Source organism: Berghia stephanieae, chromosome 3, assembly GCF_034508935.2.
Source record: "Berghia stephanieae isolate SIO BIC M18660-M18661 chromosome 3, UCSD_Bste_1.3, whole genome shotgun sequence".
NCBI classification, from domain to species: Eukaryota; Metazoa; Mollusca; class Gastropoda; order Nudibranchia; family Aeolidiidae; genus Berghia; species Berghia stephanieae.
Window position 1 is genome coordinate 27861190 of NC_088362.1, and position 15000 is coordinate 27876189.

Consider the following 15000-nt stretch of genomic DNA (forward strand, 5'->3'; position numbering starts at 1 on the left):
TAGAAAACCGCTATGACAGGAATGTCACGATTTTACGTAGAGTGGACACCTGTTTTTGACGTCAAATAATTTACAATATTATCCTTGATAAATGACCGGTCTCCTGGTCAACTGGCCTTCCGTCTCATGGACTTGAAATACGCACAAACGAGAAGAAAACAACATTATTTACGAGTGTAAGTGATTAGCAAGTAGCGAGGAGTGTGACCAATTTGTGTTTGCCTTAGTGAATCAAGTCTTTTGTTTATTTCGTTGTGGTTGAAATTGAAATTAAAGCTTATTAATTTTCTTAAGCGGATTAGCAAGGGAAGTAAGTAAGTATATGAAAATACTGTTACTGTTAGATTTGTTATCTAGATTTGTAATCAGTGGTAGTTTAGAAGTTTTTATTTATTGTCCGCTGTCTTTATCCATTACTTGGATCTATTCGGCAGTTCCTTTCTGAGGATGTTACAAAGATACGTGTCGTTTCTCTTTTATTTTCAAAACTGGATTACTATAATGCTCTGTTGTTTTGTCTCTCGAAAATTAAGTTCAGGAGGTTGCAGGCGGTTCAAAATAATGCTGCCAGATTGGTCTTTCGAAAGCGGAGGTTTGACTTTGCCACACCTCTCCTTCGAAGATTAAACAGGCTTCCTGTTGGGGAAAGGGTCAAATTCAAAGCACGTGTCCTAGTTTATCGTCGTCTGGAAAACATTGCCCCTCCTTACCTCACAGAACTCCTACTAAAGAAATATTCGACAATCCGACCTTTGCGTCCCTCCAATGACACCACCCGTTTGGCTATCCCACGCATTCGTACAAAGGCGGGAACAAGGTCCTTTTCTCATTTTGGTCCGTCTGTATGGAAAAACATTGCACAGAGTATCCGGGAATCCAAATCATTGTCGGTTTTCAAGACATCCTTGAAAATATTTTTTTTTATGTCGTGTACTTTCTCTATATTGTTTTCTGTTGCCAAGAGCCTCATGGTTGAAGATACTGTGCGCTCTTTAAGACTCTATTATTATTATTATTATTATTATTATTTTATTATTATTATTATTATTATTATTATTATTATTATTATTATTAATTAATAATAATAATAATAGTATTATTATTATTATTATTATTATTATTATTATTATTATTATTATTATTATTATTATTATTATTATTATTATTATTATTACTATAAGTAAATCAATGTGGGGGGTCTGGCATAAAAAAATATAACATCTTGCTGGCAAATGTTCCACAAAAACTAATAAAGGAATAACCTCCATATTCTTCCCTTTTATCAACATTGTAGCATAATGTGTCACCATAGAGAGATTTTACAGCTTTAGCTTACGGAATATTTATTAGACGGTCTAGAACATTACAAGAGAATCACAATTTTATGACAAAATTGATGTTAAAAATTTATAATTTGGATTATAATTCAAAATACACATATCTTATCAAAAAAATATCTCTACGGTGACATACTTTCTGTGATAGATGTGGACATTTTCAGACAATTTCATTGAATAGATTCTAAGAAACGTTTGACAAAGTATCCAATACTCTTAGAAAAATGACATAATATTGAGAAAATATCAAAACAGCTTTCCGTTTTTCACACTTTTCTTACTACCTGTACCCTTTTCGACTGTGTTTTCGTGCCTTTATATTCTTTTTTAAGAAGTTGGACTTCAATAATATTATTTCCAGGACAATTAAATATCGTTTTCCACAAAAATCTCAAAATAATTTTTTTGAAGGATTTTCCAAATAATTAGACCCAATCTTAAGAAAATAAGAGAATGAGAGAAGAAGACAAACGAAGACCGGTCTCTACAAATCCCCTGTGTTCCAAGTTGTCGCAATGACTGATGGGATTGTGACCGGAGATTACACCGGATTTGGCTGTTTGTACGTTTCAGTCTGCAGTGCAATGACGAACTCTTTAATCACTCTGGCTTGAACACCTTTCACTCTTATTGATGCTGTGCGTTTAGGTAAAATACTAAAAACATCCGCCAGCCGGATAAAACGTGCTAACGCACAAAAACAGTGTGTAACCTTCAACAATATAGATAGAATGAAGTTGACGTCACTCGGGCATTGGTTGTTTTTTTTTTTGCCATCCGCGTTTATGAGTAATTCTCACTACTAAACCGACTATATAAACGTTAAGGTTACGCATAGTTTTGTGTGTTCCTTCGTTATATTTCCGGATGGCAAGGTTGTGAGCTTCTTAGCCAAGCGCATACTATCTATAATCTGATAGAATTTAGAGTGAGAACTAATCAGCCAAAAGGAATTGGGTTATCAGACCTGTAAATAAGTGCACGTCGGTATCTATATTTTAACATGACCTCCAACTTGACTTTAAAAAAGTCTAAAAATTGGGGTATTTTAAAAGTATGATTCTTTATTTTTAAAACAACACCACGCAAAGGGAGCTTTCTCTTTATGGCCATTGGTTTTAAACCATTGGATGTTTATTATCACTATTATCAATATCGTCATCGTCATCATCATCATCATCATCATCATCATCATCATCATCATCATCATCATCATCATCACACCATCATTATCACTATCAGTATCAGAATTATTATTATATCATTTTGCTCTTCTTCTTCTTCTTCTTCTTCTTCTTCTTCTTCTTCTTCTTATTATTATTATTATTATTATTATTATTATTATTATTATTATTATTATTATTATTATTATTATTCATCATCATCATCATCATCATCATCATCATCATCATCATCATCATCATCATCATCATCATCATTTCATTATAGTAGCTCTAGACATTGTAGTTGTAGTAATAGTAGTAGTAGTAGTAGTACTAGTAGTAGTAGTAGTAGTAGTAGTAGTAGTAGTAGTAGTAGTAGTAGTAGTAGTAGTAGTAGTAGTAGTAGTAGTAGTAGTAGTAGTAGTAGTAGTAGTAGTAGTAGTAGTAGTAGTAGTAGTAGTAGTAGTAGTAGTAGTAGTAGTAGTAGTAGTAGTAGTAGTAGTAGTAGTAGTAGTAGTAGTAGTAGTAGTAGTAGTAGTAGTAGTAATAGTAGTAGCTTTTATATCCACTAAATTTGCTCAAATCGTTTTACAAGGATACCTAGCTAACAGCAACACGTAAAATGTAGGACGAGATTAGACAATTTTTTTTTCCGCCAAGGACAATGCTACCAGCTACTCATTTTACAGTTTAGGGTGAGAGAACTGAAGGACTCAATTATTCGCCGCTCAGAGAGAGGGACTCAAACCCAGGACCTATCAATTCGAAGGAGAGTGTCAAACCACATAAACGCATAGTAGTAGTAGTAGTAGTAGTAGTAGTAGTAGTAGTAGTAGTAGTAGTAGTAGTAGTAGTAGTAGTAGTAGTTGTAGTAGTAGTAATAGTAGTAGTAGTAGTAGTAGTAGTAGTAGTAGTAGTAGTAGTAGTAGTAGTAGTAGTAGTAGTAGTAGTAGTAGTAGTAGTAGTAGTGGTGGTGATGGTGGTGGTGGTGGCAAGCTTCAAATTCAATTTAGACCATCTGTTCCATATTGTTATAACACCGTTTTGAAAGGACCGCTCATAAATTCCTAATTATCATTCTGAAGAAACGGCGTATAAGAAACGGTGCCAGACAAAGCAAGAAAGGAAAATACAAGAAAAGAAGCGAAGGTTCACAATGTAAAACTAAAACTATACCTTTGAGGGGAATATAGTAGTGCTTAGGCCACTGGGACCCCCCCTCCCCCCCCCCTTTGGGAGTTTATGACACTATGTTTTTCAAATAATAGAACTTATTGGCCATACAAATTCCACTGTTACCGTAAAAATAAGTGTCATTTAAGAGAGTTATGGCCCTTTGAAAAAAGTGAGTTGTGTCCCCTTGCAAAAAAGAGACAACATTTCTTTCAAAGGCTCTGGAGACTACAATATTAATTCGAATATATGCAAATTGGGTATCAAACTGAAGGAAATTGAATATACTATCAAACTATGTGCACAAGCTTTCAATTTGTAAATATTATATAGATTCACAGAAAGTTGAAACAATTTGTCATTAATCTCATGAAGTGTCCTATCTAAACTTATGGGCTATTTCAGTGTTTTACACAAAAATTATTTTAAATATGGCCAAAAACAGCATGTTCATTAAAAATGTAGCCCTGAAGAAAGCTATGGCCCAAGCCTCAACAACAACCTTCATATTTCTACGTCACAGGAAAAACTAAAAGTGTACGCAACCCTTAAATTTTTCTCCACTTTGTGGGATGCCAAATTCATCATAATTTTCATTCTTTTTAAACATGGTATTGATGTCCAGTTGTCACATTTAAAAGTAAGTTGAAGGTGTGGTAAAAACAATAGATATATCATGAAAAAAGACTAATTTGTTCACAACCCAAGTGAAGCATCATTACCGAAGACTTTTGAACGAAATCGCATTGTTATATTATGAAGAATAATTGATACTCAAAAGGGATTCTTGATTCAAGATGCAGTAAGTACATAAAAACAATATCCTTATGTGTTTTGCAAACATGCTTTACTCCTTAACAGTTTGCACTGCTCACCAATTTATTACATATCCTCATCATCAGTAGCAAAATCCTCTTCGTCCTCTGAAGTGTCGTCAAGGAAATCACTGTCAAAGCTATCACTACCATCCTCGGCATATGTATCTTCGTCAGTACTGGTGCAGCTTTCTTCATACACAATTTCCTGCAACTCATCTGGAATGAAATCATCTTTGAACCACTTTACTTCCAATTCATTTGCAGAATTTCTCTGCCAACCGTTATCCTCTGGTTTTGGAATGCTAGGATTCTGGCACACTGCATTCCTCCAAATGAGAGTTTGAAAGTTGGCTCTTGATATGTGCAGTGACAATACTTGACTACAAGGAGGCATCTGACACAGATCAATTCCACCACTGCATGAGATGGTACCTTTCTTTCCTTTGAAACGCTGGCGAACTATGTCATACCTCACTTTGTTGACACTTGTGCATGAGGTTTTGCCATACAGCTTGCACACAAATGACTCTAACATGAGACAGTCATTACTCGAAACAGCTGCTGATGTTCCAAATCTGGAGAACAGAATTCTAAGATCTTCCTCCTTTTGAAGAAATTTTAGAGCTTTCAGCTTTCCTTGCCCAGCAAAGCAACTTGTTGTGTCACAGCCTGTGAATGCATGGACACCAAGTAATGCATCACACATCTGTTTAGACAAAGTCTTTGCTATCTGAGAGACATTGATTTGTCGCCTGTTGTTGCCACAGCCAGTATCAAAAATCAGGGTCTTTCCAATTGTCTCTGAGAATGAAAGGAGAAGTAAGAAGACATCCGTGTCTGGTGATCTGACAACAATTGTTTCACAGTTTGGTTGGCGGGAAGCATATTGACAGTGCAGTATAATTCGTGTGTCTGCCTCTTCCTGTGATGAGTAGAGATCTAGACAAGGTACAGCTGTGGTAAATTCATCCGTGTCACTGTAAAGTAAGGTGCATCTCTCTTCACAGACAAAGAAGATTTCCCTGTTTCTCAGTTTCTTTGCATATTCGTTACTTTCCCATTCCTTGAGGAGAAACCTGATAAGGGATCTTTTGTTATCAACGCAGCTGAGAAATGATTTCCAACGTCTGGGCACTGTTGTTGCAGATCCTCTTAACAAGTATGCATTATCTTCAGAAGATCCTCTCCTCAATCTCTCACAACCTTTGATTGAATCTTCTATGTAAGTATCAGTCACAAAGTGTACACAAGCTGCTTGTGGTAAGGAGGAAAATGTAAGTTTGGCTACTTCACCAAATGTATTTGGGATTGCTGACAGAGTTTGTAACAGTGCATTGCCATCAACAATGTAAACGGTGTTTTTTTTTTTTTTGCATAATCCTCGAACATTAATGAATTGTCAGGCGTGAGCTTGTGCAACAGAGTTTCTTTGTTGGTCTTCAGAGGTAAACCATCTGATGAAGCCAGCGACCTTGGAGTAGGTGTTAGAGGATATTGAAGAACTTTTTGAAGATCAACACTGTGCTCTTGGGACAAAACAAGAAGCTGGCCAAATAAATTTATTTGTTCCTTGATTTTGACGACGTTCGTGTCTTTTTTCACTGTTACCACTTTCCTCAATGATGCAAATGTCTTGGTCTTGTTCCGTACTTTCCTGAGCGGACACTCTCTTTGAAGGCTTCATACTGGGAAAATAACTCAGCATACACAGTTGACTGGAGAATTTTATTAGCTGTATGGCTTGAAATTCCTTCGGTGAATTCCTTTATGTAAGACATGAGGTCTTTACTGAGTTTTGAATCCGTGTCCAGCTCAAATTTTGCAAGCAGAAGCCTCTCTAGAGCCTCCAAAATAGACATATGCACTCGTATAGCCCTGTTGTAGTTCTTTCCACTCATAACCCTATCCATAGAACCATGTGCACATAGCCCTGCTTCAGTCACAATTTCTTCAAAACCAGATCCACTTTGGAGCTTTCCCAGGGCACCAAGAAATGACATTATGGTGTGAAAGACACCCAGGTGAATAATGACTGTTTTGTAAAGCTGTGGGTTTTGCCAGACAATATCGTAAGCTTTCTTTGCTACAGCAAGGTCAAATGTTACAAATATATATGGCTGACCAAGCTCTTGTGTTGCCTCCAAAGATAGTTGTAGCACCTTCTGTACTGTAGCTGCTTCAGTTATGGGAGCATTGATGACAGGCATATATTCAACAATTGAAGGCATGTTGGTTTCATTTTCATTTTGGGGGTTTGGAGTTGTTGATGAAAGCCAACCTTTCCAGCAAGGGAAACGTTCTCCGTCTGAATTCAACTTCATCCTACAGAACACCCACAGAAAATTATCTTGGTGCAGCTGTCTTTCTTGATTGTTTTCTACTGTTGTTGTAACACCCGGATTAATTTGTGTTATATGTCCCTGAAGCATGCCTGAATTGTGCTAGTGCAAAATCCCTCTTGTTTATTCATCCTGAAGGGAAACAAGTACACTGTAATAGATTTTTTTTTTCAAATTATAGAGAAAATGGCTATCAAAGATTTAAAAACGCTATATGGCTTTGTAAAATATTTTATGATATGAGGCAAAAAATGTGAAATGACAATAAAATTCCACTATTTATTGCATTTGAAGCAATTTTAGGGTGATAAACAATCATTTTATGCACAAAAATGAATTCACGAAAAATTGCACCCGATGACCTTTCAAGGGCCATAACTCCTGTAAATGATACTTGAAAAAACTGTAACACCCGGATTAATTTGTGTTATATGTTCCTGAAGCATGCCTGAATTGTGCTAGTGCAAAATCCCTCTTGTTTATTCATCCTGAAGGGAAACAAGTACACTGTAATATATTTTTTTTTCAAATTATAGAGAAAATGGCTATCAAAGATTTAAAAACGCTATATGGCTTTGTAAAATATTTTATGATATGAGGCAAAAAATGAGAAATGACAATAAAATTCCACTATTTATTGCATTTGAAGCAATTTTAGGGTGATAAACAATCATTTTATGCACAAAAATGAGTTCACGAAAAATTGCACCCGATGACCTTTCAAGGGCCAGAACTCCTGTAAATGATACTTGAAAAAACTGTAACACCCGGATTAATTTGTGTTATATGTCCCTGAAGCATGCCTGAATTGTGCTAGTGCAAAATCCCTCTTGTTTATTCATCCTGAAGGGAAACAAGTACACTGTAATAGATTTTTTTTTCAAATTATAGAGAAAATGGCTATCAAAGATTTAAAAACGCTATATAGCTTTGTAAAATATTTTATGATATGAGGCAAAAAATGAGAAATTACAATAAAATTCCATTATTGATTGTATGTGAAACCATTTTAAGGTGATAAACAACCATTTTATGCACAAAAACGATTTCACAAAAAATTGCACCTAATGACATTTCAAGGGCCGTAACTCTCGTAAATGACACTTGAAAAAACGGTAACCCCCGGATTAATACCCAAGATATATTGTTGTTTCAAAAAACCCATGGGGCGAAAACCCCCCGGGGGGGGGGGGGGGGGGGAGGGTTTCGACCACTGGCCCATGCACTATAGGTATATAGTGCATGGGCCAGTGGGCGAAACCCTCCCCCCCCCTGGGGGAGTTTTCGCCACATGGTTTTTCTGAAACAGCAATATATCTTGAGTATTAATCCGGGTGTTACCGTTTTTTCAAGTGTCATTTACGAGAGTTACGGCCCTTGAAAGGTCATTAGGTGCAATTTTTTGTGAAATCGTTTTTGTGCATAAAATGGTTGTTTATCACCTTAAAGTTGTTTCACATACAATCAATAATGGAGTTTTATTGTAATTTCTCATTTTTTTGCCTCATATCATAAAATATTTTACAAAGCCATATAGCGTTCTAAAATCTTTGATAGCCATTTTCTCTATAATTTGAAAAAAAATATATTACAGTGTACTTGTTTCCCTTCAGGATGAATAAACAAGAGGGAATTTGCACTAGCACAATTCAGGCATGCTTCAGGGACATATAGCACAAATTAATCCGGGTGTTACAGTTTTTTCAAGTATCATTTACAGGAGTTATGGCCCTTGAAAGGTCATCGGGTGCAATTTTTCGTGAACTCATTTTTGTGCATAAAATGATTGTTTATCACCCTAAAATTGCTTCAAATGCAATAAATAGTGGAATTTTATTGTCATTTCTCATTTTTTGCCTCATATCATAAAATATTTTACAAAGCCATATAGCGTTTTTAAATCTTTGATAGCCATTTTCTCTATAATTTGAAAAAAAAATCTATTACAGTGTACTTGTTTCCCTTCAGGATGAATAAATAAGAGGGATTTTGCACTAGCACAATTCAGGCATGCTTCAGGGACATATAACACAAATTAATCCGGGTGTTACAGTTTTTTCAAGTATCATTTACAGGAGTTATGGCCCTTGAAAGGTCATCGGGTGCAATTTTTCGTGAACTCATTTTTGTGAATAAAATGATTGTTTATCACCCTAAAATTGCTTCAAATGCAATAAATAGTGGAATTTTATTGTCATTTCTCATTTTTTGCCTCAGATCATAAAATATTTTACAAAGCTATATAGGGTTTTTAAATCTTTGATAGCCATTTTCTCTATAATATGAAAAAAATATATATTTACAGTGTATTTGCTTCCTTTCAGTGATAAATAAACAAGAGGAATTTTGTACTAGCACAATTCAGGCATGATTAATGGGCATATAACACATATACATTTGTAACATTTGACCTTGCTGTAGCAAAGAAAGCTTACGATATTGTCTGGCAAAACCCACAGCTTTACAAAACAGTCATTATTCACCTGGGTGTCTTTCACACCATAATTTCATACCTTGGTGCCCTGGGAAAGCTCCAAAGTGGATCTGGTTTTGAAGAAATTGTGACTGAAGCAGGGCTATGTGCACATGGTTCTATGGATAAGGTTATGAGTGGAAAGAACTACAACAGGGCTATACGAGTGCATGTGTCTGTTTTGGAGGCTCTAGAGAGGCTTCTGCTTTCAAAATTTGAGCAGGACACGGATTCAAAACTCAGTAAAGACCTCATGTCTTACATAAAGGAATTCACCGAAGGAATTTCAAGCCATACAGCTAATAAAATTCTCCAGTCAATTGTGTATGCTGAGTTATTTTCCCAGTATGAAGCCTTCAAAGAGAGTGTCCGCTCAGGAAAGTACGGAAAAACTGCACAATACTGGATCCAATACATGGACAGAGTTTGGCTTCTCCTCCAGTTTCTGCGAGCTACAAAGACAAACAACTTTCTTCTTCATATATCTTGTTTAAAAGAACTGTGCCCACTGCTTTTTACCATGAATCACCACAATTATGCCAAGTATCTCAGTGTATATTTTGTGTCACTAGCCAACCTGATTCATTCCCACCCAGGGGCAGAACAAATGTTACAAGATAATGGATTTAGTGTCTCCAGATCAAGGACGCCTGCTGGAAGAATAGCAGTTGATATGACCATTGGACAAACAATAAACAAACATGCAAAGACAAAAAGAGGTATTGTTGGGTTTAGCAAGAGTCTTCCAAGCTATTACCGTTGGAGTGTTTGTTTTTGTTTTTGTTTTTAAGGGTTTTACCGCGCTTGCAACACATTAAGGTCATATCAGCGCCAGTAAAAAGGAAGAGAATAGGATAGTAAAAAGTTATAGAATTACAATTAAAGCACAAAAGAAAAGGTAAGACAAAGGGAAACGGGTTCAAATAGGGAACAGATGTAGATTCCAAGAGCACACCGTTAAAGTACTTAGTTTGAGATCACCTAAAAGTCTCATCCAGACACAAGAACAGGTCCCAACTAAGAGGAATACACTCAAATGTTTACCAATCATATAATATAATATGTAAACTAAACATAATACAATGCATAACAGAGAGATGATTTACAAGGAAAAAAATATCATCTCCCAAAACTATAACTATACATTCGACTGTTTCCCTCCCAGTCAAGAAACTCCGGCAAGGATCAGGACAAAACTAAGTAATCTCATTCCAAGACAATGACAGGAAACAATTGGAAAACAGGTATGGGGGGATAGAAGACACAGCATGTACCTCCCTGCCCACTATGGGAGCCGTTGGAGTGTAACAAGACACAATCGAGCAGAATATGTATCAGCAACCCAAAGAATGATCAGCAACAACAACTGTATAGATATAGACACCCACAAAGAATTGAGCCTTGCAGAAAAAAAAGACAAAGTGAAAAGCGAGTGCAAAAGATCCTCCAGGCATTTTCAGCATTTATCAATCCCTTTGAAGTTGAAGATGGTCTGGTCAGTCTAGCTTCAGGAATGAAAGTGCAAGAGGATGTTGCTGATGACCTGCTAGCCGTGGAAAAAACAGGAAAAAGATTGTTTGAAAGTTTTGTTGAAAACAGACTGAAGGAAAAGACTGTAGAATTTCACAAGCCATTAGAAAGGAACAAGACCAAGACATATGCATCATTGAGGAAAGTGGTAACAGTGAAAAAAAAGACATGAACGTGGTCAAAATCAAGGCACAGAGAAATTTATTTGGCCAGCTTCTTGTTTTGTCCCAAGAGCACAGTGTTGATCTTCAAAAAGTTCTTGTAAGGATATTGTTTTTATGTACTTACTGCATCTTGAATCAAGAATCCCTTTTGAGTATCAATTATTCTTCATGATATAACAATGGGATTTCGTTCAAAAGTCTTCGGTAATGATGCTTCACTTGGGTTGTGAACAAATTAGTCTTTTTCATGATATATCTATTGTTTTTACCACATCTTCAACTTACTTTTAAATGTGACAACTGGACATCAATACCATGTTTAAAAAGAATGAAAATTATGATGAATTTGGCATCCCACAAAGTGGAGAAAAATTTAAGGGTTGCGTACACTTTTAGTTTTTCCTGTTACGTAGAAATATGAAGGTTGTTGTTGAGGCTTGGGCCATAGCTTTCTTCAGTGCTACATTTTTAATGAACATGCTGTTTTTGGCCATATTTAAAATAATTTTTGTGTATCTCATGTAGTTCCATATCTGAAGCAGACGTCGGAGGTCATCTTCCGCCAAGCTGATCTATCTCTTGCCAGTTCTATTAAAGCAGCGCCACCTTTCTCAGCTTCATCTGTCCAAGTTCTTATCCCTTTCAAATACGTTATTCTTTGTCTTCCTCTTATTCTTTTTCCATTCATCTTTCCAGTCAAGGCGAGTATTTCCAAACCAGGGTGGCGGATAATGTGTCCTAAAAATTCCATTTGGCGTTTGATGATTTTTGTTATCAGTGATCTTTTTCTGTTTGCCATTTCTAAAATTTCTTCATTTCTTTTCCTTTCCATCCATGACACCCTCATCATTCTTCTGTAAAACCACATTTCCACTGCCTCCAGTCTTTTAACCATGGTCTTGTTTATGGTCCAGCTCTCACAACCATATAGCAGCACAGACAGTACATAGCAATCCAGGACTTTAATTTTTGTTTTCATGCTAATATTCCTGTTTTTCATAATTGTATGCAGCTGGTTGAATGCATTCTTCGCCATACCTATTCTTTTCTTTATTTCAAATTTTTGTGTAAAACACTGAAATAGCCCATAAGTTTAGATATGACACTTCATGAGATTACTGACAAATTGTTTCAACTTTCTGTGAATCTATATAATATTTACAAATTGAAAGCTTGTGCACATAGTTTGATAGTATATTCAATTTCCTTCAGTTTGATACCCAATTTGCATATATTTGAAGTAATATTGTAGTCTCCAGAGCCTTTGAAATAAATGTTGTCTCTTTTTTGCAAGGGGACACAACTCACTTTTTTCAAAGAGCCATAACTCTCTTAAATGACACTTATTTTTACGGTAACAGTGAAATTTGTATGGCCAATAAGCTCTATTATTTGAAAAACATAGTGGCATAAACTCCCAAAGGGGGGGGGGAGGGGGGGTCCCAGTGGCCTAAGCACTAATATAAGAATTAAAATTGTCTCAAATCTCCATTAACCTCTGGGGTGTAATGGTGGCTCATCTGACTGGTAATCAGAAGGTCTGAAGTTCGATTGCCAGTGGAGGAAGACTGATCTTCTGGGATGTTTATTTTTCTTGTATATTTCTTTCTTGCTTTGTCTGGCACCTTTCATAAACACTCGTTCAGATCTTTATCTTACATACACCGGTGCCTGCTCCCTAATTTCTCAACTTGATAAATTCTTATCATTCCTGGGCCAGAGCATTCTAATAAAGATGACAAATTCATAAAGGTCCTGTTGGTATGACTGGTCAGCATGAACAGAAGGTGCCTCGGCCCGTCACGTGTGTCACCGACATGACAAATGGCATCTCTCATAACACGGACGTAATGTAGACAGTAATTACGAAAAACTATGAGGATTATGAGTTGTCTTCGCGGATTATAAATTATATTATTATGAATGACTGCGCACTAGATAACTGTGGAAATAGTAAGTCATTGCAATTCTGATGCCGCGTCTCTTCGTCAACCTTGCTTTTCTTTTACGCTCCTGTTGTTGATGGTCTTAAACGTAACCCTCTCCCTTCCAACTATAAGAAAATCGTCACATTTGTGACGATTTAATAGTTCAGATTTATTTTAATGTACATTACAACATTTGAAGACAAATCTTTGTTATAGCTGTGATAATTTAATGCTGTTTTATGAGGCACGTCATTCTGGACAAACGTCTCATTGCTTTTGAGTTTAACATTTTTTCGTCTGGGGGTAAGCTAAGACATTCCAAGAAAATTCCTAAAAATAGTCGGTAAGGAGAGAGTTGACAAAAAAATTAGCATTTCGAAAGAATAGGACGGAGAAGTCGTTGCGATTTTGTTGCCGCGTATTTTCGTCAACCTTGTTGTTTTATACGCCCGGGTCTGTTTTCATGAACGAGGATTAGATTTAGTTATTTACTAGAGTCTAGTAAATGACTTGTTAATCTTAAGCCGAAGCGGAGCAAGTGACTATAATCTGAAAATCGGATTTCATGAACGCTTTCTTGTCTCTTGACTAGAAGTGGGCGTTATAAGGACGGTGGCAAACTTGGCTGTTTTGTGCAGGAAACATCACGCTCTCCAGTACATGATTGCATGTAAGATACCCGCCTTCATACTTTCAACGCAAAAGATTTCCAAAGAGGAAATTAGCAACAAATCCGGTATAGATAATATTATATAAATAAATAAATAAAGAAATAATAAATAATTTCCCTTTATTCATCCCTAAGGGAATTTTTTTCTTTAGGATAATAATATACTCCAAGGGATGGCTGAAATAACCCAGACGTCAGACGCAGTGCAGCGCCGCAAAGTGAGCAACGGCTAGGTGACTTGCTCAAGGCCACACAGCGCGGCGGGTAGTCGAACTCGGTACCTTTCAGGTACGAAGCAAATATCGTATTGCTGAGCCACGCTGACTCATATCGTTTAAAATGTAATTGTAAGATGAACATCAAGAAATTAAGTTTTAATTAATGTCATTGGAGAATGAGTTTTTCCCCCATAAACTTTTTAAAAAAAATTATTTATGACCCCGAGTAAGCACCTCCTGAACTCAGTGTTTCGTTCTCCCCCATTCGGCCCATGGAGCCGGAGTTTATCCCGGTTACTAGAGCGTGAAACGGACAATAGCAAATACTTGCTATCATTTGGATAGGATACTAGTCTATATAAAATTACTTTCCGACAGATCAAATAGACACAGCTACCCTATCACTGGTGGGTAGACAAGGGGAGGGGGGGGGGGGCAGAAAGAAATCTAGACTGCATCTGGGATCGATCTCGGTCCCTTTGCGTGTGAAGCGAGTGCTTTACCAACTGAGCTATTGGGAACCCCTTTTCGTTCTCTCGGGTCACTATTAGTCACCATGATCATCATTGCCCTTTTCATCCTGCGCTAGGGTTAGGCCACAGACAAACAGTTTCCATCCTTCTCTATCCTGAGCTAAATTTTTTATTTCGTTCCATGTCTTGTCATTTCTCTGTATATCAGCTTCTTTCATTCTTCTCTATGTTCCTCGTGGCCTTCCCCTTGATCTTCTGCCCTGAGGGTTCCAGTCCAATACTTTTTTTGTTATAGTTGAGTCATTCTTTCTAAGGGGGTGTCCAATCCACCTCCATCGTCTTCTTCCTATCCTATTTCCTCTCCCACTGGTTTCTGCTGTGTTCTTTTCCATACTTCTTCATTTTTAATTATATCCATCCATTTTATTCTGAGTAGCTTATCTGTACCCTCCTTATTACTTATACATGCCTGCGATGCATTCCAAGTTTCACATCCATACAGTAGGACAGACTCACTATAAGTATCTGCTCGTTTTGTCTATCCCCTGACTGATCTTTGAACAACAACGTGTACTAATACTAATACCTACTAGTTCAAATCTGGGAGCGACCCTAACATCTCCATAGAAGACATGACCTTACTGATACATCCCAACCATAAAATCCTTGTCACCTGCCACATATCGACACGGATACACACAAGGTTGGTGACAA

The 15000-nt window shown here is 36.7% G+C and overlaps 1 protein-coding gene across 5 annotated transcripts in view; it reads left to right on the forward strand.

Moving 5' to 3' along the window:
• The window catches only part of LOC144967470 (adipocyte plasma membrane-associated protein-like), a 75454-nt gene that overhangs the window by 4246 nt on the left and 56208 nt on the right, over positions 1-15000 (forward strand). Inside the window, exon 1 of one of the 5 annotated variants that reach the window (XM_078904756.1) lies at positions 129-314. The exons of 1 other annotated variant lie outside the window; for it this stretch is intronic. The gene's annotated coding sequence lies outside the window, so the exon portion shown is untranslated. Of the gene's footprint in view, positions 1-128; positions 315-1964; positions 1986-15000 lie in introns of those variants that run through there. 3 more of the 5 variants (XM_078904758.1, XM_078904759.1, XM_078904755.1) reach the window with 3 other exon arrangements.